The following is a 25,662-nucleotide window of genomic DNA, read 5'->3' on the forward strand; positions in this document are numbered from 1 at the left end:
TTTCAATTCCAATGAACTTGAGTGAGCACCTGTAAAGCGGAAACACTCAACTTTATAAATTAACCATTATAAAAGTTTATTTCCATGAGATGCCAATATGTCAAATATTTAGTAATAACTCTCTAAGATATATTCAAATATATTATTCTACTAGTTTATTGACTTTAGATAAATTATTTAGTATCTCCAATGCTCACATTTTTCTGGATGAGAGATGGGTATAACAATAATTAATTTTAATTGAATAAATAAATAAAGCACTTTTAAGAAAATTAAGTGATAAAATACATGTCAAGTCTTTAGCACAGTGTCTGACAGAATTCAACAAATATTTAGGGAGTTCCTATTATGTTTCAGGTACTCTTCTAGGTTATGGGAACATAAAAATCAGTAAAGCATAGACTTTCTGCTTGACTACTGCCCTCACTGAGCTTAAATTCTAATGAAAGAGATGAGCGATTAACAAATAAATAATAAAATATGGAGTGTGTTCAATGGGGTAAATAAAATGGAGAAAAACAAAGAGGAGGAGTGAGGAGTGCAGGCCGATGCAGTAGGGGAGGAGGAGTGAAAATTTTACAAAGGGCCATCCGGAAAAGCCTAATCTAAAGGGCACATATGGATAGAAATCTGCGGATATTGGCTGGAAAAGCTAAAGAGAGAAATTGGCAAGTACAGTGTTCGAGTAGGGGAGGGCAGAGAAGAGCATGCTAATCTTCTGATACAAATGACAGAGACCACAACAAATAAGCAAATAAAAAACCAAACAGAAAAAGACGATTAAGACAAATAGAGACCATGCAAGGAGAATAAAATTTCAAAGACAGAAACCTACCATTAATATTCTCTGAACGCTAACAAAAGAGATATTATAAAAAGTGTCATTCAGAGATTAAAAAGAGAGCTGTTAGATAATGTAACATGATAGACATTTTTAAAAATCAGTAGAAGGTTTGGAAGCTAAAACTGAAGCAATCTTCCAGAAACCAGATGAGAATAAGAGGTGGAGGAGATTGCCAGGATAAAAACTATGCACCACTTCAGAGATGATCTGTCCTCATTGACTTCAAAAGACAGAAATGTTGAGGGTCGCCATCAACAAGATGACCTCTTGTTGAACCTTCTTTAAATGGACAATAATTAGGTGAGCCTGCCCAAGTTTTATCTGCCTATGACTTGCCCGGACCATGTCCTGATGAAAGTTTTATGCTCCTCTTTATAGTGAGATGTTGATTCAGCTGACCACACTTATTTCATCCCATAGAAATATTCTACTTTGAGCTACTTCTGAGAGCTGAAGGTTAACCAATGTGAACTTAAAAGAGAAACTTCAGAGCAGCCCAGTTCCTTAACTATATTCTTGCTGGATGAACAACACCTGACTCATACGACATCCCTACCAAATGCCCCAATTTTGGTAGGCCCTATTCCCAAAGCCTTGTTCACTAATTTCCCCAGGAGATATTTTTGCAAGCTCTCCAGGAAACTAAAGTCAGTAAATAGTGCAGGAATTTTGTTCCATTAAATCTCTTTGGGGAATTTTCAATTCTTATTAACAATATTGCCTTTTTCCATAACTTGGTTTATGCTTGTACTTAATTTTTTATTAATCATTCTTCATATTTGATTATATTTAAAGAATTGTTGACAAATTATAAAATATTTTAAACATTTTTTGAAAAAAAATAAAATTGAAACTTAAAAAATACTATCAAGGAAAAAGCAGATTCAAAAAATGAACCAACTAGAATTTCTAGAAATGAAGAAAAGAAGAGAGTAATTAAAATTAAAACTGGCAACTACATTGATTAACCAGTAGGAAAAAAAAGTACTTTTGGGAGTTCTGCTTCTAGTATAACTGAATAAACTGTTAACAAATTGACCTCCTGCAGACAGCACTTATATATCTTGGACAAAATATAATACTCAACGACCTGGCTGGGCGTGGTGGCTCACTTCTGTAATCCCAGCACTTTAGGAGACTGAGGCGGGCAGATCATGTGAGGCCAGCAATTGAGACCAGCCTGGTCAACATGATGAAATCCCATCTCTACTAAAAATACAAAAATTAGCTGGGTATGGTGGCACATACCTGTAGTCCCAGCTACTCAGGAGGCTGAGGCACTAGAATTACTTGAACCCAACAGGCAGAGGCTTCAGTAAGCTGAGATTGCACCACTGCACTCCACCCTGGGCCACAGAGCAAGACTCTGTCAAAAACAAACAAACAAACAAACAAACCAATGACCTGAAGTATTTGGAGAATAAACAGAAGCAAGAATATTCTGGAGGATAGAAGAGATCAGAATAGCGTGAGATTACTGATGTATTTTTCTTTCAGCCTGTGGAAAGCTGCAGTCACTGGGCAGCTAAAATGATGAAATCCTGCATTATATACACCAGGAAGATCCAGAAAAAAGAGCAAAGGGAAACAAAGTCACTGAAAAATAATGTAGAAAGACAGAAAAGATGAAAGCCAAGGATTAGGAATTCCAAATTCTGTGTGTAAACTTTCTGTTCAAGTATCTGTCTACCCCTTGTACCGTGTGTGTAGGGAAGACTGTGAACATTCCAGCTAAGAGGGGAAAAAATTAAAATGATATTTTAGCTGCTTCCAAATAACACAGAATGCAATTTTAGTCTGAACAAATTAATTGCCTACCAAAAATATGTATATTTACTCTCTTCTTTAAAGGAACATGACAAAAAAATTAACAATCTTCACTTCATAATATTCAAATTTTCCAGGATATAATCCAAAATTATTCAAAATATTATTTCAAAAACAGTAAAATGTGACTCAGTATCAAGGGAAAAGGCAATCAATGGAGACCAATTCTGAGACATAAGATCCAAATGTAGGATTTAATAAACAAGTGTTTTAAGCAACTACCGTAACTATCTCAATGAGGCAAAAGAAAATATACTCATAATGACCCGATTAAACGAAAAAGCTTCTGCACAGCAAAATAATAATAATAATAATCAGCAAAGTAAACAGACAACACAAGGATGGGACAAAATATTCACAAACTATGCAACCAACAAAGAACTAATATCCAGAATCTATAAGAAACTCAAACAAATCAGCAAGAAAAAAAAGCAAACAATCCCATCAAAAAGTGGGCTAAGGACATGAATAGACAATTTTCAAGAAGACATACAAACAACCAGCAAACATATGAAAAAAAGCTCAACATCACTAGTGATCAGGGAAATGCAAATCAAAACCACAATGAGATACCATCTTTTTCCTGCAAGGATAGCCATAATTAAATTAAAAAACAATAGATGTTGGCATGGCTGTGGTGAAAATGCAACACTTTTACACTGCTGGTGGGAATGTAAACTGGTACTAGCTCTATGGAAAGCAGTGCGGAGATTTTCCTTAAAGAACTAAAAGAAGGTCTACCATCTGATCCAGCAATTCCACTACTGGGTATCCACCCAGAAGAAGAGAAGTCATTATATGAAGAAAACACATGCACACACATGTTTATAGCAGTGCAATTCACAATTGTACAAGTATGGAACCAACCTAAGTGCTCATCAACCAACAAGTGAATAAAGAAAATGTGGTATATATACACTATGGAATACTACTCAGCCATAAAAAGGAATGAAATAAAGTCTTCTGAAGCAACTTGAAAGGAGCTAGAGGCCATTATTCTAGGTGAAGTAATTCAGGAATGGAAAACAAAATTTCATATGTTTTCATTTATAAGTGGAAACTAAGCTATGAGGATGCAAACGTATAAGAATGATACAAGTGACTTTGGGTACTACTTTATGGTACTACATATTTGGGTATAGTGTACACTGCTCAGGTGTTGAGTGCACCAAAATCCCAGAAATCACCACTAAAACACTTTTCCATGTAACCGAAACCACCTTTATCCCAAAAACTGTTGAAATAAAAATAAAAACTAAAAAAAAGAAAATATACTCACAATGAAATAAAATAAAGGAAATCTCAGTAAAAAAGTAGAAAATATAAAAAGTAAACAAATGGAAATAATAGACCTAAGTTAAATTTAAAATATCTATATTAAAGCATTCACAAGGTGATCCAAACAGAATAATGAAGATGATAAACAGCCAAAGAGAAACAGAGGCAAAAAACAAAGCAAACAAATAGGAATAAATAACAAAATGATAGAGCTAAATCAGTAGATGAGACTTCTTCAGTACATTTTTTCAATATAGTTCCTCTGGACCTAAAGACCTGCAAACTAAAAGGACCAGTTATTCACCACTCCCATCAACTCTTCTCCTTCAGAATGTTTCCTTTGGCTCTGTCCTCTGAGCAAAGCACTGGGTTCTGCCCTCTGAGTCACCCTTTCTTTTCCATAAGAAATGGCCTGAGTTTGCAGCTTAAGAAGCAGACTGAGAGTCTGCTTCCTGCACACAGAAAGTTGGGGAACCAAAGGTCTGTTTTTACTTTGCACTAGCTCTGTCTCTTCTAGTCCTCTTTGTCAGTTCCATCAATATAATCTCCATTAAAAACTTTGTGGATTTTCTATGAATGTCATTGGGATTCACCTATTAGATAAAAGAGCACTCATGATCTTTTTGAGACATGCTACTCTCTATCTTGGGTCAATGCTGTCAAGACAATTAAAAATCCTATTGTTTATCAGAGAGGGTCTATGAGACACACCCAAAAAACTTTAGAATATGAACAGTTCATTCTTTGGTTTACCTCCCTCTTCTCCTACTTCATCAGTGGCAAATAAAACCCCAAGTTGCCACTTTTTATATTTTTCATGCAAATCTCCCCAAAAAGATCTAGGAGTTCATTGGGAACTCCTTCTACTTCCATCCTGTGGCAGGTGACAACGTTACCCAACTTTCCACCATTACAAAATAAGACTCCTAGCTTCTCATATTTTTCTCACTGTCCTTCAAGTCCTCACAATAATCTCTTTGAGGCCTTTCCAGTTTTACAGTTTCATGGAGGCTTTTTCCTGCTTTTACTTACCACCTACATGCAAAGGCCATGCTTTAACTTCTTTTTATGGGGATACGCCCTTCCCATTACCAAATTCTCAGTCAGCTTTTTATTGCTATATGAACTCCCCAAAAAACTGATGGCTTAATAAACAACCGCTTCATTACATCTCACATTTTTGTACATCAAGAATTCAGACAGAACTCACTGTATGGCTCTTCTACTCCATGTGGCATTGACTGGAGTCACTCAGTGGTTTTCAGCTGGTGATGCCAGTGAGCAGAGCCAGAGGATACAAGGCAACTTCACTCACTTGGCAGAAATGACATGGCGGCTGGACTCAGCTGGAGCTCTCTTCTCTCTCATTTGGTCTTTCAAGCAGGATATGTGGATTTTTACATGGAAGGTGAAAACTCCAAGGGACCTGGGGGGAAGTTTTCCAGCCTTCTTAAAGGCAAAGCCCGGAACCACCTTTGGGTCACCTTTCTTGTGCTCTGTTGATCAGTCACAGACCAACCCAGATTCTAGGGTAGGAGAAACCGACCCCATCTCTTTGTGGGAGGACTGTCAAAGAACTTTCAGTCCTTTTGAATCTGCTATACCAAGAGAGAAGAATATTTTCCTAATAAAAACAGCTCCAAAAATCCTAAAATCCATGGTGAAAAACTGAAAACATTTCCTTTAAGGTCAGGTAAAGATAAGGATGCCAGCTCTCACCATTCCTATTCATCATTTTACTGGAGTGTCAACCAGTACAGTAAGGCAAGAAAAAGTTCTTAAAAATCTGAACAAAATACTGCCTTTATTTGGAGACGGTACGGAAGAAGACAAAGTAATATTTAATAGATTATTAGAATAGTTTTAAGTTTACCAAGATTTTAGGATATACGATAGAAAATTGTATTGAAAATATAACTGGTTTTAATATACCAGCAAAAATTGGTTAGAAAATATAATTTTTAATGATATAATTTACAACCGCAAGAAAAAATATTAAGTACTTGAGAACAAACTTCACAAAGCACACATATGCCCATTATAAAGGAAATTAGAAAATGTTGTTGAAAGATATTAAAGAAAACCTAAATCGATAGATAGGGAGCAATACAACATTTTTTAATAAGAAGATTCAATATTCAAATAGAGTAAATTTTACCTAAATTCATCTGTAGATTTCATGTGATACTGATTAAAACCTCAAGAGAGTTTTCCAGCAAGTTAAGCAAGCTGATTCTAAAATTTATCTCAAATAGTAAAGGAACAGGAAAAGCCAAAACACTTGTTAAATAACAAGAAGGTAGGTGGACTTGCCCTGCTAGATATCAAGTTCTGTTATAAAATTGTAATAATTAAGATAGTTCAAGGATAGGCAAACAAACTAGGTTAAAGGAATATGGAAAGCAGAAACAGTCCTATAAAGAGAAATATACTTAATTTATGGAAGATTATACACTTCAGATTAGTGTAGAAAGGATAGAAGTTCAATAAAAGTTCTAGATTAATTGGTTATTACAGAGAAGAGAATAAAATTTAATCTATACTTCCCAACATGTACAAAAGTTAATTTATGGTAGACTAAAATATTTTATTTGAAAGGTAAAACTACAAAACTTTTAGAAGGTAATATAGAAAACTATCTGTAGGACCCTAGGAGAGTAAATGATTTCCTAAAGAAGACCAAACAAAGGCTAACTGTTAGGATTCTCCAGGGAAACAGAAGCAATAGAATGTATGTATATATAGAAAATGATATAAGGAATTGCCTCACACAATTATGGAAACTGAAATATCCCAATATCTGCAATCTACACACTGAAGTCTCAGAAGAGCTAATGGTGTAGTTTCAGTCCAAATTCCAGCAGGCTTAGAACTCAGAAAGAGCTCACGTTTCAGTTCAAGTCCAGGGAAGGAAAGAGCCAATGTCCCAGCTCATGGCAGGTAGGCTGGAGGAATTCTCTCTTATGCAAGGGAGGATCAGCCTTTTAGTTCAGTTCAGGCTCTCAACTGACTGGATGAGTCCCATCCACATTAGAGAGTACAGTTGTTTTGCTGATCTTCCAATTCAAATGCTAACCTCATCCAGAAACACCCTCACAGACACACCCGGAATACTTGACCAAATGTCTGGGCACTTTGTGACCCTCACATTGACATATAAAATTAGCCATGACACTCACCATAAGGGAAATATTTGATAAGTTCAACCACATTGAAATTAAGGACTTCTGTTCATCCAAAGTTACCACTGACAATTTAAAAACAAGCCACAAAGGAGGAAAGAACAACTGCAACATAAGTAACTGTCTTAGTCAGTGTGGGCTACTACAGTAGAATACCATAGAATGAGTGGCCTCATCCACAAACATTGATTTCACGCAGTTCCAGATGCTGCGATGCCCAAGAGCAAGGTGCCAGCAGATCCAGTCTCCAATGAGGGCCCCCATCTTGGTTTTCAAACAGGCACCTTATTCTTACTCTTGTATCTGCACATGATGAAAAGAATGTGCTCTAGTCTCTTTCTCTTCCTATAAAGACACTAATCCATCATGGGGGCTTGACTCTCATGGTCTCACCTACACCTAGTCCCCACTTCCGAATACCATCCCACTGGCAGCTAGGGCTTCAACACATAAATTTAGGGAGACATGAACATGCAGTTTGTAATAGTAACTAAGAAAGGATTAATATCTAGACTATGTAAACAGCTCCTATAAATCAACCTGACTTATAATCAAAGAAATAAGATTAAAATAAAAAAGAGATCACATTTCACACCCAAAATGATATAGGAGTTAAGAAGAAATCACTTAGGCATATAGTAAGGGCATGGGAGTCCTTGGTAAGGCTTTTCTCTTAATGAAAAACAGCCCCAAATCATTTTCTAACAAAGAGCAGCCTGTAAAGTCGGGCAACATTGATAAGCAAGCTGGGAGCTTGCACAGGTAAGTGCTGACAGGAACTAGGGACTAGACATATTCAAGATGGAGGCTCCATCTTCCCTTCTCTTTGTCAGCCACCTGTAGAGTAAAGAGCAGACAAGATGGCCTGATCAACTGGAAAGCCCATTTGCATAATAAGATTAGGATGAGGCAACCAGCCTTCCCTACATGCCATGTAAATGTCATATTTGATGGAACCAATGTACATAAATCAGACACTGCCTTCAGCTTGCATATAAAATCTGCTGTGGTCTGCCACCTTCCTCATTTTTCCAACATCTCTCTCTCTCTCTCTCTCTCTCTCTCTCTCTCTCTTTCTATTGCAAGGGGTTGCTCTCCTCTCTCCTTTCTTCTGTCTATTAAACTTTCCACTCCTTAACCCACCCACATGTGTCCATGTCCTAAATTCTTTCTCGGCACGAGACAGCAAACTCCAGGGTATATACCCCAGACAAGGTGGCCATTTCAAAAAGATTAGTAAGACAACATCAAGTGTTGGTAAAACTATGGAGCAACTTTTCTACATGCCAGTTGGGAGATAAATTGGTATAATTGCTTTAGAAAATTATTTGGCACTACCTAGTAAAGATGAACGTGCACATATTGTGACCCAGCAGGTCTACTCTTGGGCATATAACCTAAAATCTTAGAGCAACTCTTATCCTTGTGTGACAAGACCTGTACAAAAATATTCTTACCAGTAATATTTATAATAGCCAAATTCTGGAAACAGTCCAAATGCCCATCAGCATTAAAATGAATACATCAATTATGGCATATACATATAGTGAAATATTATATGGCAGTGACAAACTGTAGTCACATACATCACCATAATATGAGACATGAGTCACTGAAGAATGTAATCATAATAGTAATGATAACGATAACAGTGAATATGTAAATTGCTTACTATTACCAAACTCTTGGCTAAGTGCCATATATATAATTTAATCCCACAAGAATGCTATGAGGCGTGTACAGTTACTGTTAGCATTTTATGGATGTGGAAATTATGACTGAACAGATGAAATAACTTTCCCAAGTTGATACAGCTTCCCACCGAGGTGATGAAGTGGGATCTCAAGCCCAGAAAATTTGAATACAGAGTCCATTGGGTGAAGTGAGGCATATTCAAAAATTGGCATAACCAAGCACTGTATTTGAGAATACACACATACATGTTCATTATGATATGAAGAAAGCTATGGGAATCATTTACAGATTATTCCTCTGAGTGCAATTGAGGGGGAGGACAATTTAATAATTTTCAAATTACCAGAATTATTTTATTTCTTAGACTGAATGATGGGCATATGGTTGTTCAGTTTATTATAATTATTTAATCTTTACCTATGCACTGGATATATATATATATATATGTATATAGTATGTGAACACACTTCATGCTATTGTCATATATGCTTTTCTCTTTATCATCTACTTTGCTCTCAGATTTAAGCAAGATTTGTCCTTAACACAAACGTGCAGTCTATAATAGTAACTAAGAAAGGATTAATAAAATATCTAGACTATGTAAACAACTCCTATGACTCGACTTCACTTATAATCAAATAAATACAATTGAAAATAAAAATATCTCATTTCACACCCACAAGATTGGTAAAACAACACCAAATGTTGGCAAGGGTATGCAGCAACTCTTCTACTCTTTGAAAATCAAAGCCAGCATATACACCATGGAATACTATGCAGCCATAAAAAGGGATGAGTTTGTGTCCTTTGTAGGGACATGGATGCAGCTGGAAACCATCATTCTCAGCAAACTATCACAAGAACAGAAAACCAAACACCGCATGTTCTCACTCATAGGTGGGAACTGAACAATGAGATCACTTGGACTCGGGAAGGGGAACATCACACACCGGGGCCTATCATGGGGAGGGGGGAGGGGAGAGGGGTGGCATTGGGAGTTATACTTGATGTAAATGATGAGTTGATGGGTGCTGACGAGGTGATGGGTGCAGCACACCAACATGGCACAAGTATACATATGTAACAAATCTGCACATTGTGCACATGTACCCTAGAACTTAAAGTATAATAACAAAAAAAAAGTAAAAAAAAAAACAAAGAAAGAAAATCAAAGCCAGCAGGAGACTTCTTTCTTATCACACCCCTTCCCTGTAGAAGTGATTTGGTGTCATCTTGCCCGTAAATTAAGATAGGAAAAAAACAAAACAAAACAAAATATGGAGGAAAGATTAATGAATACTTATTTTTATTACCTTTTATTTTTAATTGACAAATAATAATTGTATGTGATGTACAATGTGATGTTTTGGTACATGTATACATTGTAGAATGATCACACTCCACATGACCTCACATATTTATCATTTCTTTGTGATGAGAACATTTAAAATCCACTCTTTTCGAAACACATTATACAATGGTAGAGGAAGGAAATATGATTGAGGAGAAAAAAAATTGATAAGGTAAGAGGAAAAGAGTAGAAATGAAAGATAGACCTGGAGATAAGGTGACACCAGAGAGAGACAAAGGAAAGAAAGATTAGCGCGTGTTTTTCTGAGTACACTGAGTACACTGCATGGTTTATCTATGAAATGCTGAAAAGAATTCACTTTATGGCTTTAGACTCTTGGATATGGTCCACTGTTGTTGCCTGCTGGGAGAGGTCTAATATACATCCAACTATCCAGGGTGCCCAATGAACATCAAATGATTGATTTCTACCTTAACTTTAGCCACCTCAGCCACTATTCATCAATAATTAAGGGATATATTCATTTGACATCAAATGCAAAAAGAAAATCCAAAGACATCAAGGCATGGGTTTAAATAGATGCATTTACACTGATATTAACTTCAGCATATCAATCAATCTCACCCTGGGAGGGAGATAGGAATTAGTCTGCTCCTAGAAAGCATTTATTTGAACATTTTACATTCTTATAACTCTATGCACTGAAAAAAGCTATTCCTTGGACACCAGCAAGTAAACTTATAAAGTATGACATGTCAGGCCCTGATTTATCACCGTATTGGGTATTTTTCAAGACAAAACACTAGAAACCAAAAATCTATTAAAAATTCCAAACTTACAATAATCAAAGAAATATGGATATAATCAATGAGACTTCAATACATCATATTCAAGCAGATTATTATAATATCTAATTTTGCAGAAGGTGAGAGAAAATGTACATTCTCACATCATAATGCTTCATAACTTGTATAAGAAGACTTAATGATGTGCCTATTTTTGACATAATAATTTCATATCCAAGAATTTGACCTAAGGAAATTATCATCAATATCTTGAAAGTTTTCACTACAGGAATGTTCATTTCAATGCTATTACAGAAGTGAACAGTGAAAAGTAATGTCCAACCACACGGGATTAAATGAGGGCACATTTATTGAATGGAATAAAACTGCTTAAACGATAGCAAAAAAACAGAAAGTAACATCAAAAAATTAAAATATGTTAAATGGAAAAATAATTTTTAAACTTCATACATAAAACTCTATTGTTGGCTTGAAATAAAGGTTTCAAAAGAGGGAGTGGGAAGGAAAAATGGATGTGAAACCTGCTGACAAAAAAGTGTGAAAGCCTCCACAATTGCCTAAGTCCATCCTTGTCTAAATATCTCAAAACCTAACTTCTTGTTCTGAATCGTATTTTATGAAAGATAAGCCATGTGTCTCTAAAAGCATACTCTTCAGACAGAAATGATTAAAAATATTAAAATGACCTTGGGTTATTGATAACAAAAAGAGAACAAATGTAATGAGAATGCATTTTGCATACTGCCCCATTAAGACTTTCTGTGCATGGCTGATGCAGGAAACTAAAATGATCAGTGGTGTCAAATCCCACAGGAAAGTAAAATCTTGGGCCAGCCGGAGCTCTGTAATCACAGGTGATCGTTCATGAGAATGCCACTAGCCCATCTCCTCAAGTGATGTATTAGCCCTGGCTGATTGATTTAGAGCTTTGCAAGGGCAATTCTAAAGACTTACACATTTTTATTTAAAGGAAAGTTTCTTTCACATACTTCCTAATGGAAGTTTACATATTCTTTTCCATGAAAAACAGGGTTAGGGTAAATCCTAATTGTATTCAGGATTGTCTACCCCTCTCATATAAGTTTAAAGAGAAAATGATGATGAAGTAAGAAGGCAAAGATTTTTACATCTGAAAGACAGAATAGTTGAAGAGGTGTGTTTTAAAGAAAACATAAAAGTGATGAAGATCATGCTTTTGTTGACCATAAACACAGCCACCAAATCCCAAAATACTAAACATGAGCCAGAAAGGAGGTAGTTCTGGAACAACTTTACTAAACATATGGAACTCATTTTCCCCAATAAATTATGTGAGACAAAATTGGAATAGTCCAAGAAGGGGTTGGTCAGGGCTTTCTTGTCTATGGATTTAAAACAGAAAGAGAATAGTAATGTCCATCCATGAAGACCATCCCAGCAAAAATAGCCAAGCGCCTCCAAACACATGTTCTTGTGTCATTGACAGTCAACAAATAGATTCTGTGAAATGGCCTTTCTTGCATTTTTATCTGCATTGGCACCATGCCTGGTACATGGTGGATACTCAAAGCACATTTCTTCAATGACATTGAATACAATCTGCATATCCCAGCTCCCTCCAGACCATCATTAATCTTCAATCTGCTGTGTCCTTGCTCTTAAGAGAAGGAAAACTGGAAGTCAAAGACCCTTATGAGAATTAGAATCCCCCAAATACTTCTCAAACTCAGTAAAAACATAAAAGTCAGATATTCTCCCTTTATAGAAACATTAAAATGATTAAGATAGTCACTAATGTATTCTTGAGTTTCTTAAGGACAGAAGTTTCCTAATGTCAAGTTATTATATTAAAAGGAAGCACATATCAGGAATTCAATTAATAAAAATCACCTAATATTTGTATCTGTAATTTTAATATAAAAACTCCATTTAGCAAAGAATCTTATAGCACCACACCTTCTCTTTTATTCAACAATTGTTTAATAAAATTGTTACTTACTGATCAGTTTTTCAAAAGGTATATAACTACAAAGTTATGATTTGAGTTTTATCTTATCTTTGGAGAAATAAAATTTATAAGAAAATGATCCTCCTCGCCCCTGCCCCAACCCCCAATTTTTTTCTCTCTACCATCTTTTCTTATGTGGAACTCAAGATGCCCCATGCAGGTAGTTCAAAATGCATGACTACCATGCCAAGACTTCCAACATCTGTCACTGAAAGGAGGCAGACAAAATGCTATAAAATGCACTGACATGATGGCTTTTACAGACTTGCATATAAAAAGTCTCAAGGTATTTCTTTCCAAATCGTTCCAGAGATCTTTCAAGCCTTCTGCTGAACCATAAGGAATGTACCATGTATTTACCACATTTCTTCACTGGCCTTCTGGAACCCACTCTTGCAGCTGCAGGGAATAACAAGAACCAAGACCTTCACAAGGTCCCTTGCTGTCACTTCACATATTAATCAAAGAAAAGTCCCAAAAGAAAATGTGTCCAAGAAATCTAAATTCACTGTTTCTACAACATCCTGATCACCTGCAGAGATATAGGGTGAGTCTAAGTCCTCAGAACTAAACTCCATACGTCAGACAAAACTAACAAATCAGAGCAGGGCTTTCATGTCATGAAATAATTACTAAGTGTAGAGGACAACAGGCATAAAAAGTGGAGGGAAAAATATTTTCTCTTGATTCCCATAGATACTATTTTTCTTACTTTGAAAAATTTCAAATCTACACAAAAATTAAAGAAATGTCTAGTGAATATAGGTATACGCTTGCCTATACACACCAACTATTAATAATCTTGTGGCTCCTGCTTCATCTCTCTATATAGGTATCGCTATGGTCGGAATGTTTGTGTCCCCCTGAAATTCATATGTTGAAATATCTAACCCCCAGCATGATGATATTAGTAGTTAGAACTTTGGGGAGGTAGAACCCACATGAATGGAATTATCGCCCTTATAAAAGAGGTCTGAAAAAGACCCTTCATCTCTTTTACCCCATAGGGACACAGTGAAAAGGTGGCATCTATGAACCAGAAAGTAGGTTCTCACCAGACACCAAATCTGCTGATGCCTTGATCTTGGACTTCCCAGACTCTTGAACTGTGAGAAATAGATTTCTGCTGTTTATAAGCACTCCAGTCTATGGTATTTTGTAATAACATCCCAAAAGGACTAATACGGGAACCTACACACACCTCTTTCTGTCAAGCCATCCTAAAGTACGTTGGAAACAACATGACAGTTTATCCCTAAATATTTTAGCACATAACTCTCACAAACAAGGACATTCTCTCACACAACCTAACACCATTACCAGGCATTTGTTTGTTTGTTTGTTTGTTTGTTTGTTTGAGACAGAGTTTCACTCTTATCGCTCAGGCTGGAGTGCAGTGGTGTAATCTCGGCTCACTGCAACCTCCGCCTCCTGGGTTCAAGCCATTCTCCTGCCTTAGCCTCCTGAGTAGCTGGGATTACAGGCGCCCACGACCACACCTGGCTAATTTTTGTATTTTTAGTAGAAACGGGGCTTCACCACGTTGGTCAGGCTGCTCTCAGACTCCTGACCTCAGATGATTCACCCGCCTCGGCCTCCAAAAGTGCTGGGATTACACGCATGAGCCACCACACCCGGCCTACCAGGCCTTTTAAAAAGTGAAGTCAGGGGCTGCAGCAGTGCTGGCTGTAGGTGATGACATGGTGAGGAGTGGGTTTGGGGCATGAGAATCACAAGGCAGTTTCCAAGCCTCTCTCTTTACGTCTCTGGGTCTTCTCGGAGAAACAAGGCTGAGAAAATTACTTTTCACACTAAAACACACCAAGTATATGCCCAGCCTTCATGAAAGTGAACAGAGAAATGAAGCACCTTTATGTGGGTGGCCTTGGCCAGGACATTTCTGAGACAGACCTACAAAATCAGTTCAGCAGATTTGCAGAGGTTTCGGATGTGGAGATTACACGGAAAGATGACCAAGGAAACCCACAGAAAATCTTTGCATATATCAACATCAGTGTAGCAGAAGCAGACCTGAAAAAATGTATGTCTGTTCTAAATAAAGCAAAATGGAAAGGTGGAGCATTACAAATTCAACTAGCAAAAGAAAGCTTTTTGCACAGATTGGCCCAAGAGAAAGAAGCAGCAAAAGCTAAGAAAGGAAAATCAACAACAGGTAACACCAACTTGTTAGAAAAGATAGGAGTGGAATTCCGTATGAAAGCTGTGCCAGGGACAGAAGTGCCAGAGTATAAGAATTGGGTTGTGAGCAAATTCGGAAGAGTGTTACTTGTTCTTCACCTTAAAAATTATCATAAATATAAAATTATAAAATATGATCCCTCAAAATCCTGCCACAACCTAAAGAAGATAGGGGAGGATTTCACAAACACCGTTCCTATATCCAGCTTGACTTGGGAATTGGAAGGAGGGAATGACCCTATGAGTAAGAAACGGTGAGGAGACTTCTCGACTTCCACAGCCCTCCCAAGAAGACAATAAAAGTGCAGAGGGATGAGAGTTCCACTGGGTCTCTGACCATGAGTCCAAGGCCCAGGTGGGTCATAGAGATACCACCCTTAACACAGCAACAGGCTGCACAGAAAAGAACTTGTGATTGCATTACTTCTTCTAAATCACCTCCTGTACCTGTTTCTGATACCCAGAAACTTAAAAATCTACCTTTTAAGACTTCTGGCTTGGAAACTGCCAAGAAGAGAAATAGCATTTCTAATGATGATATTGATTCTGAAGATGAATTAAGAATGATGATTGCAAAAGAGGAAAACTTATAGAGAACCATACAGCCCTCAATAAATGAATCTGAAAATGATCCCTTTGGAGTTGTAAGGGATGATTTCAAATCAGGAGTTCACAAATTGCATTCTTCAATAGGTTTAGGTATCAAAACTAATGTCTCTTACCATGACAGTAATGATATTATTAGAAACGATTGTGAGTATGACTCAGGAGATACAGATGAAATCATTGCGATGAAAAAAAATGTTGCTAAGGTCAAAAACAGTACAGCATTTTCACAATTGGAAAAATCTACAGACAAGAAAACTTCCTTCAAAAATAGAGAAATCTGTGAGCTTTCTGATCACTGTATTAAAGTACAAAAAAGAAAAAGCAATGTAGAGTCAGCCCTCAGTCATGGATTAAAGCCTCTTAATCGCAAATCTCCCTCTCAGTGCAGTAGCGGTGAAGATGCTGATTCTGCATCAGAATTAGCTGACTCTGAAGGAGACAAGGAGTATAATGCCATGATTTAAATAAAAAAAAAAAAACTGCCTTCGTGTGAATCTTACTTTACCTGATTTGGAACAATTGGCTGGCACTGATCAGAAAGTTCCAAATGAAGATACTGAGAGTGATGCACCAGAAACCATGACACAATGCAAGTTTAACAGAGGCTTCAAGAGCCCCAACACTCCCACTGGCCTCCACAGACGCAGACAGTGTATTTGTCCTGAGGACATTGTGGCTTCCCTGTTAGAAGGAGAGGAGAGCACCTGTGGCAAACAGAAACCAAAGGAAAACAACTTAAAGCCAAAATTCCAGGTTTTCAAGGGAGGAGTCCATTTATATGAAAAGGAGTCAATAAAAAATAAATCACTGAAAGATAATGTTGCCTCTAACAATATTAATAAAGATCAGAATTCCATGAAACATGTGGATCCCAGTATCATATCCACGGAAGATGGGTCCCCATATGTTAATGGCTTTTCAGGTGAACTGCCTCCATGCCAACATGCAAAGAAGGCGAATGGCCCAAACTATATTCAGCCTCAAAAAAGACAGAACACTGTAATCCCAACACTTTGGGAGGCCAAGGCAGGGGGATCACGAGGTCAGGAGATCGAGACTATCCTGGCTAACACAGTGAAACCCCGTCTCTACTAAAAATACAAAAAAATTAGCTGGGCGTGGTGGTGGGCGCCTGTAGTCCCAGCTACTCAGGAGGCTGAGGCAGGAGAATGGCGTGAACCTGGGAGGCGGAGCTTGCAGTGAACTGAGGAAGCACCACTGCACACTCCAGCCTGGGTGACAGAGCAAGACTCCGTCTCAAAAAAAAAAAAAAGACCACTTTTGAGAGCCAGGATCGCAAGGCAGTGTCCACTAGCAGTTCTGAAAAGAGAAGTAAGAATTCTATTTCTAGTTTATTGCCATTAGAAAGTAAGAAGTCCTTAAGTCTTAGTGCAAAGACTCACAACATAGGCTTTGACAAAGACAGCTGCCGTAGTGCCACAAAGACAGAAGCTTCAGAGGAAGAGAGGTCTGACTCAAGCAGCCTCACGTCTCTTGAGAAATCACCAAAGGTCTTATCCAAGGACACCGAGGAAATCAAAACTGATTTCTCACTTTCTATTAGTAATTCGTCTGATCTGAGTGGTAAGGATAAGCATGCTGAAGATGATGAGAAGCACTTGGCAGCCTTGGAAACGAGGCAAAAAGCAAAAGAAGTGCAGAAGAAGCTGCTGCACAATGCTCTGACAAATGTGGATGGTCATGCAGAGGATAAGCTAACGCACATCATCTTCAGTTCTGATAGTGAATGTGAAACAGAGGAGATATCTACTCAGGAGGACAGATGTCCAGGAGAGGAATGGGTGAAAGAGTCTATGGGTGAAACATCGAGGAAGCTGCCTGATAGCAGTGATGATGAGGAATCTGATTCTGAAGATAACAGTAACAGGCTCAAAATTAAACCTCAGTTTGAGGGCAGAGCTGAACAGAAGCTCATGGATGTACAGTCGCACTTTGGCACTGATGACAGATTCTGCATGAACTCTTGATTTCAAGAAAGTGCCAGTGAAGAGGAACAGGAAGAGTTAAATGAAAAGAAGACTGCTAGGAAGAAGAGAGCCTGCTGAAGAAGAAAAGAAAGCCCTGAATGTTGTACAAAGTGTTTTGCAAATCAACTTAAGCAATTCTACAAAGAATCAGTAGCTGCTAAGAAATTTAAAGACAGCATACATTATGATCCAACGAAGCAAGACCGTGCCACTTACGAAAGAAAAAGACACGATAAACCAGAAGAAAGTAAAGAAAAACAAAAAAAGAAAAGGGAGGAAGCTGAAAAGCTATCTGAGGTGTCCAAAGAAAGGTATCATAACATTGCTATGGATCTGAAAGAAATATTTCGAACTTCAAAATATACCAGTGAAAAGGAAGAGGACATACCCTGGAATGAGGAGTGTGGCAAAGAGAAACCTGAGGAAATCCAGGACCCTGCAGCTCTGAGCAGTGGGGCTGAGCAGCCCAGCAGGTTCACATTCTCCTTTTTTGATTCAGACACTAAAGACATAAAGGAAGAGACTCACAGAGGTGAAACAGACGGGTTCTGGAGACGAGAAAGACCCGTGTTTCCAAGACAGCAGTTCCGAAGAGGAAGATGTTACTCAAGGAACAGATCACAGAAAGTCCAGTCCTGGAGAAGCATCATTACCTGAGAAAGAGACCACTAGATTTTTCTTTCTCTCTAAAAATAATGAAGGACTTCAGGCAGGTTCTGATTTATTCTAGAGAGGAGCGGGAAGTAATATTAGCAGGAACTCTTGGGACACCGGAACAGACAACCTGCCTATGGATTGTCGGAAGAAACATAAAGATGCAAAAAGGAAAATGAAACCAAAATAATAAATATCAGCATTGAGTATGATGCCGAATGTGAACAAGGCTCACCTAAGGAAACGGACCCGGAAAATAGTTTTAGCTGACAAAAAAGAAATTTCAGAGTGGAGGAATTTTAAAAATCTGGCTGATGGAATATCATTCTGGTTGTCACCTTTTTCTGTGGAACTCCTCTGCATTTCTTCCTAAGTAATTACTTCAGAAAGTTAAATTCAACTTCTTAAAAAGGAAAAAAAAAGTGAATTCAATAACATCATTAAACATCTTAGCCATACTCAAATTGCCCCACTTGTCCTCAAAGTGTCTCTTACAGCTGTTTAAAATTCAGCATCCAGCCAAGTTCACACATCACGTTTGGATGTTGTCTTTCTTTAGTCTTCCATTGTGACCCTCTGATCTTCCTGACACCAAATCCTTTGACAAGTCCAAGCCAATTGTTCTACAGAATGTTCCATCTCCTGAATGTATTTGACAGTTTCCTCATGATTGGATTTAGACAAGACATTTCTGGCAAGGACTCCACTTAGGTTATGCTGTGTACCTCCCACTCCATCACATCCAGAGGCACCTAATAGCCTGACCCATGGTCGCAATGGGGAGTTTGATGATTTGGGACAATGGTGACTGCCAGATCTCTCCATTGCAAAGGCATACTCTATCACATCGTAATTAATAAATAATACATGGTGTGATTTTTCAAAACTGTGTGAATACCCCATCCTTCAACAATCTTGCTAAAAACCTCTGAATGGTTTTTAGCATTCAGAGATAGTTCTCACCTAAATCAATTATTATACCGGGAAGTTTGCAAAACAGATTTTCTAATTCTATAATTCTTTCTGTACTTATTAGCTGGCATTCTGCTTTAAAGAAAACCTTTTCTTTTCTCCTTTATCTTCCTCCCTCTCTTTCTTTCTTCCTAATATCACTTTGCAATCAAGAAATGTTTATATTTGTTATATTTCAGTATAATTACTACTGTTTTTGAAGTTCAAATTATACCTAATTAGGTTAATAGGAGCCCTTTTCAGTCAGCTCCTTGGTTTTTTGATAGCTCTATCATTATTTGAGCATTTTCATAGTTACCTAGTCAATAAAATATTTCAGGTTAAACCGAGACTTTTCTTCCTCAAAATCTGGAATCAGCCATTTCTCCAAACAAGGCTAATTCATCTGGGTGGTAATGGGCACTGGATATGCTCACACTTAGGAGATGTCTAATTTGAACTGAAAACACAAAAGATAATTCTCTCCACTAGCAGGTCGAAAAGTGTCGAAATTTAAAAGAAAGTGATGACTGGTCCAAATTTCTGAAGCAATAGAATTAACAATCAATTCTCCCTTTATTATTATTATCAGTAGTGGTACTGATATGTATAATATGTCTACAACAATACTCAAGACATTATATGTGTCCAGTAACTGAAAACTATACATTATTCTTGTTAATAAAAAGAAGCATCAATATCAGTGTAAGTTTTATCAGACAAGAACATAGAGTATGTGCTTACATTTTGACACTAACTTTACACCCAAGTCATATTTTGCTTAAGCCCATTATAAATTAGGCTCCTTCTTGGGGTTCACATTGACCAGTACGAAGCAAAGTGTGCCAGGCCCTTATCACAATATACGAAAAATCACCTTAAGAGAATATCTTCCGAAAGTAGCTGACAAATGAGTAATCCACACTTCTCCCACTTCACCCCCTTCTTTGAATTGCTGCAGCCCTAGCTGAGGCACTCATTACCTCTCACTTGGATGTTAGCATAAAGTTCTAAACTGTTCTTATGTTTAAGATACACATACTGGAGTATTTAGCAGTGACAAGTCGTGAAGCCTGAAATTTACTCTCAACTGGCTCAGGAGGTTAAAAAAAAAAAAAAGTATATAAAACAAATATGGCATAATGTTAACAATCGAATCTAGGTTCTGAGTATACAGGTATTCATCATATTGTTCTTTTGTCTCTTCTGTGTGTTTGAAATTTTTCACAATAAAACAAGGAAAAAGAACTGCCGAATGGAGTCAACTGATTCATCCTCTAAGTTTTTGCAAAGCCATCAACATTGTCTTTCTCAAACCTAACGATGATCACATTACTCTTCGGTTCAGAAACAGCATTTAGGGAGCTGTGTATTATGTGGATTAAAAAATAGACCTTGCAGTCAGACCACTTGGGTTCAAACCCCAGAGTTATCACTTATTAGCTTGTGACCCTGGACTCAGGAAGGTTTCTTAGCCCCCCTGCACCTCAGCTTCCACATATGTGAATGAGGATAATAATGGTATCTACTTCACAAAGTGTGGTAAGGATTAAATGAGCAAACAGGCTGGGCGCGGCGGCTCACACCTGTAATCCCAGCTCTTTGGGAGGCTGACGCTGGCAGATCATACAAGTCAGGAGATCGAGACCATCCTGGCTAACACGGTGAAACCCCGTCTCTACTAAAAATACAAAAAATTAGCCAGCCGTGGTGGTGCGCACCTGTAGTCCCAGCTACTCAAGAGGCTGAGGCAGGAGAATCCCTTGAACACAGGAGGTGGAGGTTGCAGTGAGCCGAGATCATGACACTGCACTCCAACCTGGGCAACAGAGCGAGACTCCTTCTCAAAAATATAAACAAATAAATAAATATAAATAAACGAGCAAATACACATAACACACATAAAACAGTGTCTAACACATAGTTATACTATGTAAGTGTTAGCTCTGTGTAGACTCAAAGTACTTCCTTCCACAGTATTATTTTTTAAAGAATTCTGTAGTCAGACACCTTTAGGAAATGTTGGGTTAAATAAAGAAAGGCTAGAACCATTTTGTTTGTTTGTTTGTTTGTTTCTTTGTTTTTTAGACGGAGTCTGGCTCTTTCACCAGGCTGGAGTGCAGTGGCGCCACCTCGGCTCACGGCAACCTCTGCCTCCCGGGTTCAAATGATTCTCCTTTTTCCTCAGCCTCCCAAGTAGCTGGGACTACAGGCACATACCACCACGCCCAGCTAATTTTTGTATTTTTAGTAGAGGCAGGGTTTCACCATGTTGGCCAGGATGGTCTCGATATCCACCTCGCGATCCCCCTGCCTCGGCCTCCCGAAGTGCTGGGATTACAGGCGTGAGCCACTGTGCCCAGCTGGCAAGAATCTTTAACTGCAGGACTGATCAGAGCTTTTAATATTCTAAAGTCTATGATGAATCTTCAAGTATGTGGATCTCACATTCAGTGCCTCTCATGGGGCCAGTACTTTGAAGATCGGTCTTAGGAAAATGCTGAGCTAGATGATGAAATCTAAACTCCTTCACTTGTTTTTGAAGGGCCTCTACTACCCACCCATCAGTCTCACAGTCCCCTGCTTTCATTCACTGAAATGTCCTTGGGCAAACTTCAAACTCTGCTACCTCCCAGTTTAACCCTAATATTTCCATGAGCTCTGTGCCATATACCCCTGCAGGGATTTTCCTCCCCTCTCCACCCATCAAACCCAGCTCACGTGGCACTGCCTCTACAAAGGCCACCCAGATTCTCCCAGGTAGAATTAATTTTCCCATCCCTGCTCCCCTGAGTGTTTTAAAATTCTAAGAAAACACATGACATTCTTTCTTGTGTTATGAGCTTTTATTTCTAGGTTTCAAAAATAATTTACTTGGATAATTTGTAACTACGTAAGATGAAAAGCACATTCAAGTTACAGAGAGTCTCTTGTCCACCACTGATCTTCATCTCTTCCCTAAAAGCATTGTTTAATTCCTTGTGTGACACAGAGCATTTTTAACACATCTGTTTTTCTACAAGACCCTAAATTCCTAGAAGGCAGAATGAAATCTTGTCCATTTTTACATCTCTCATCATAGCTAACAAAGTTCGATAAACATAGTACATGCTAAATAAATGTGGGGGAAGTAATAAACTGTACCAGATCTGTGCCCACAGCAACTTTGAATCAAAATAGAAGAAAGAAAAGACGAAGAAGAAATTTAAAAATAATAGATATTTTAAAGCTCCAACTGTTTTCTCTTTATTTAAAGATTCCTCCATTTTGGATGGTTTAAATTAAAAGAAACTTTGCTGCTTCTCATTTTGAATTGCATAAACTACATGAAGACAGGAATTCTGTAAACAAACTGAACATTTTTATTTCATTTTCATAATTGGCAATAGGCAAGATGCAAGAATCAGAAGTAACTAAGGAGAAAGTAGATGTCATTTGGACAGAAGCTCAGCCCCTCGTTGGCATTAATCCCAATGGGAAATGGTAATTAGATATGTTCAGATTCTGACCATCTGGAACTATAGGAAGCTTCTAAATTTGATTTGTGTTGGAGGAATTGTGGTCAAGAAAGGAACATGCACACAGTGATTTGGATATATTCCAAAATATGGCCTTTTGGGACCTCCAAAACATGTAATTCTACATGAAAAATGTGAAGAGAATAATGCCCTCCTTTGCCCTAGATCTGGTTCTTGGAAACCCGTCTGGAGAACACACAGAGTTAACTAAATATCCACCCAGAATTTCTAATCTCACAGTCAATAAACAGTTTGATACTTTGCCTTTACAATAGAACACCAACATATTCTACCAAAAACTCGTGCCTCTCTAAGCTCTATAAGCTTTAAGCATTCAGCATACATCTAAAGCAAAGAGAAACAGCTAAATAGTATACAGACTACACTTTGCTTCCACATGATGGTGACATCAGCAGAGCCTAGCTTAAGGCAGTTTCCAGCAACGCCTGGAAGATGTGACTTTCAGATAGGAGCTAATGGCATTTGTGGAAAATGATAACATAAAAGTCCAATGGAGCTCTATAGATGGGATCCTAAGCCGATTTTTCTGGAAGATAAGGGCATTAAAGGGGTCTTATTGCCGTTATGCAGTGCCTCGTAGCCTAAGGATGACTGAACTGATTGGATACCTGAAGCAAAGAAGGAGCAACTTGGCTCGGCTTCTCCAGCAATCAGTGGGATAATCAATGGCTACAGACAAGTTGCGCGTTGTCAGCTAAGCTCACATGTCTTAGAAGTTTGGCCATGTTGAGAAGTCCAGGTGGATATTGCCCCAGTTTCAAAATTTTTATAGGATCCAATACCTGTATGAAAATATAATTACCTTGTTTTCTTCCAAAAATATATATATATTAAAAAATGATACATATATTTATATATGAAAATATAATATATATATATAAGCATTTGAAATATCAGGGATATTCTCCTGCTTTTCTTCTCCATACTCCTAAAAAGTACATTGTTATGTTAAATGCTTCCATTATAAGCAGCACATCTCAGATGTGACCTGCTAAAATAAATAGGTTCTGTATTAGGAGAAAGTTGGAACATTGGTCTGAAGAACTTGAAAGAGGACAACTTCTTTGAAATCCTGGATCTGCCACTGACTAGCTTCGTACCCTCAGTCAAGACTGCAAGCCTTAGATTCCTGATCTACGAAACAGGGGAAATTCTACTGGCCACACAGAGTGCTAAAGATGCAGTAACAGAATACATGTACAGTGCTTTTCTAGTACTACGAGGTCCATATCTATTATTATTTTTCAGTTTTGCTGTTTGAGAGTCTAGATAAAACTGTGATAAATGGAAAAATCGATATTTTATTGTCCAATCTGGTCTTTTTTTCTCAACCAGAAATACATCTGACTTCTTTTGTATTCTCCATCTTAAAAACAAAGTCCATGGTGATTCACAGCAATAAAAGAGAGTAATGCCTGCTATTGACTGAAGCCTTCCTACGTTATAAGCAATTTTAGTAAAATCATATCCTTGCTTGTTCCTCATGGCAAAACTAGCTTTATGCTTGTTTTGCTAAGAAACAAATGGACACACAGAAAGTTTAAACAACCTGCCCAAAGTTACACAGGTGGTAAGTGGCAGCCATGGGGCTCAAAGCCCTGCCTGACAGCTCTCAGACACAATTGTGTCCCTGCTCAGCTGCCGTGAGGAGCACACAGCAAGTTCCCAAAATGCTTCCGCTCCTGCTGAGGGGCAGAAACAGGTATGTCACCACTTGGGGACAACTGCCCTGAGGCCTCTACTGCTTCAACATGCGGGTATCACAAAGTCATTTTCAAAGATAAAAATGACACCTTATTTTTATATGAAATTCCTTAGGAACTATAAGGACATATTCCAGGCTGCCACCTACATTGATACTGTATTTGAAAGTTTGTAGAACTTTCAAACTTTCTTATTCTAGGAAAGCTACTTTGTTACTCCAGGAAACTAATAAAGAATCTCTGTGGTTAGACTGCTCCTCCCTACTTCACTGTGTCAGTGGAACATGGAGCATCTCTCACAGTGCCACGAGAGGAGAGAGCTCTTCCTTGCACTCTCCACCTAGTGAACTTACTCATCCTTCAGATCCTGCTGGAACGTTGTTTCTGAGAAGACTTCCTGCTCCCCCTCACATACCCCGAAGTCACTCACTTGTCCAGCTTTGTAGTTTTCAATACCATCTAAATGATGCCAGTTCCCAAATGTATACCTTCGACCCAGACCTCTCTCCTGCACTTGAAATGAGATCGTTTTGTTTGGACAGATAACACATAATTTTTTTTTTTTTAAGGTGGAATCTCACTCTGTCGCCCAGGCTGGAATCCAGTGGCATGATCTCAGCTCACTGAAACCTCTGCCATCTGCGTTCAAACGATTCTCCTGCCTCAGCCTTCCTAGTAGCTGGCACTACAGGCACCTGCCGCCGCACCCAGCTAATTTTCTTTTTTTTTTTTTTTTTTTTTTTTTTTGGTATTTTTAGTAGAGACAGGGTTTCACCATCTTGGTCAGTCTGGTCTCAAACTCCAGACCTTGTGATCCACCTGCCTCAGCTTCCCAAAGTGCTGGGATTACAGGCATGAGCCACTGCGCCCGGCCTGATGATAACACGTAATTTAAACTTATCATTCCCAACACTGAACTCCTGATTTTTGTCCCAAAAACCTGCTCTACCCTCAGTCTTCTTCATTTCAATTAATGGTTGTTTCACCCTTCCGTTGGTCAGGACAAATGTCTGGCAGTCACTTACGCCTCCTCTCTCTGTCTCCTAAGCCCCGTCCAGCCCATCAGGAGATCCTTCAGGATGGCTTCA

General features: G+C 38.2%; 1 pseudogene; it reads left to right on the plus strand.

The window, feature by feature from the left end:
- Nucleotides 1-14,773: 14,773 nt before the first annotated feature.
- Nucleotides 14,774-18,617, plus strand: LOC101016783 (annotated as a pseudogene).
- Nucleotides 18,618-25,662: the final 7,045 nt, after the last annotated feature.

Source organism: Papio anubis, chromosome 3 (assembly GCF_008728515.1).
Source record: "Papio anubis isolate 15944 chromosome 3, Panubis1.0, whole genome shotgun sequence".
Classification (NCBI taxonomy): Eukaryota; Metazoa; Chordata; class Mammalia; order Primates; family Cercopithecidae; genus Papio; species Papio anubis.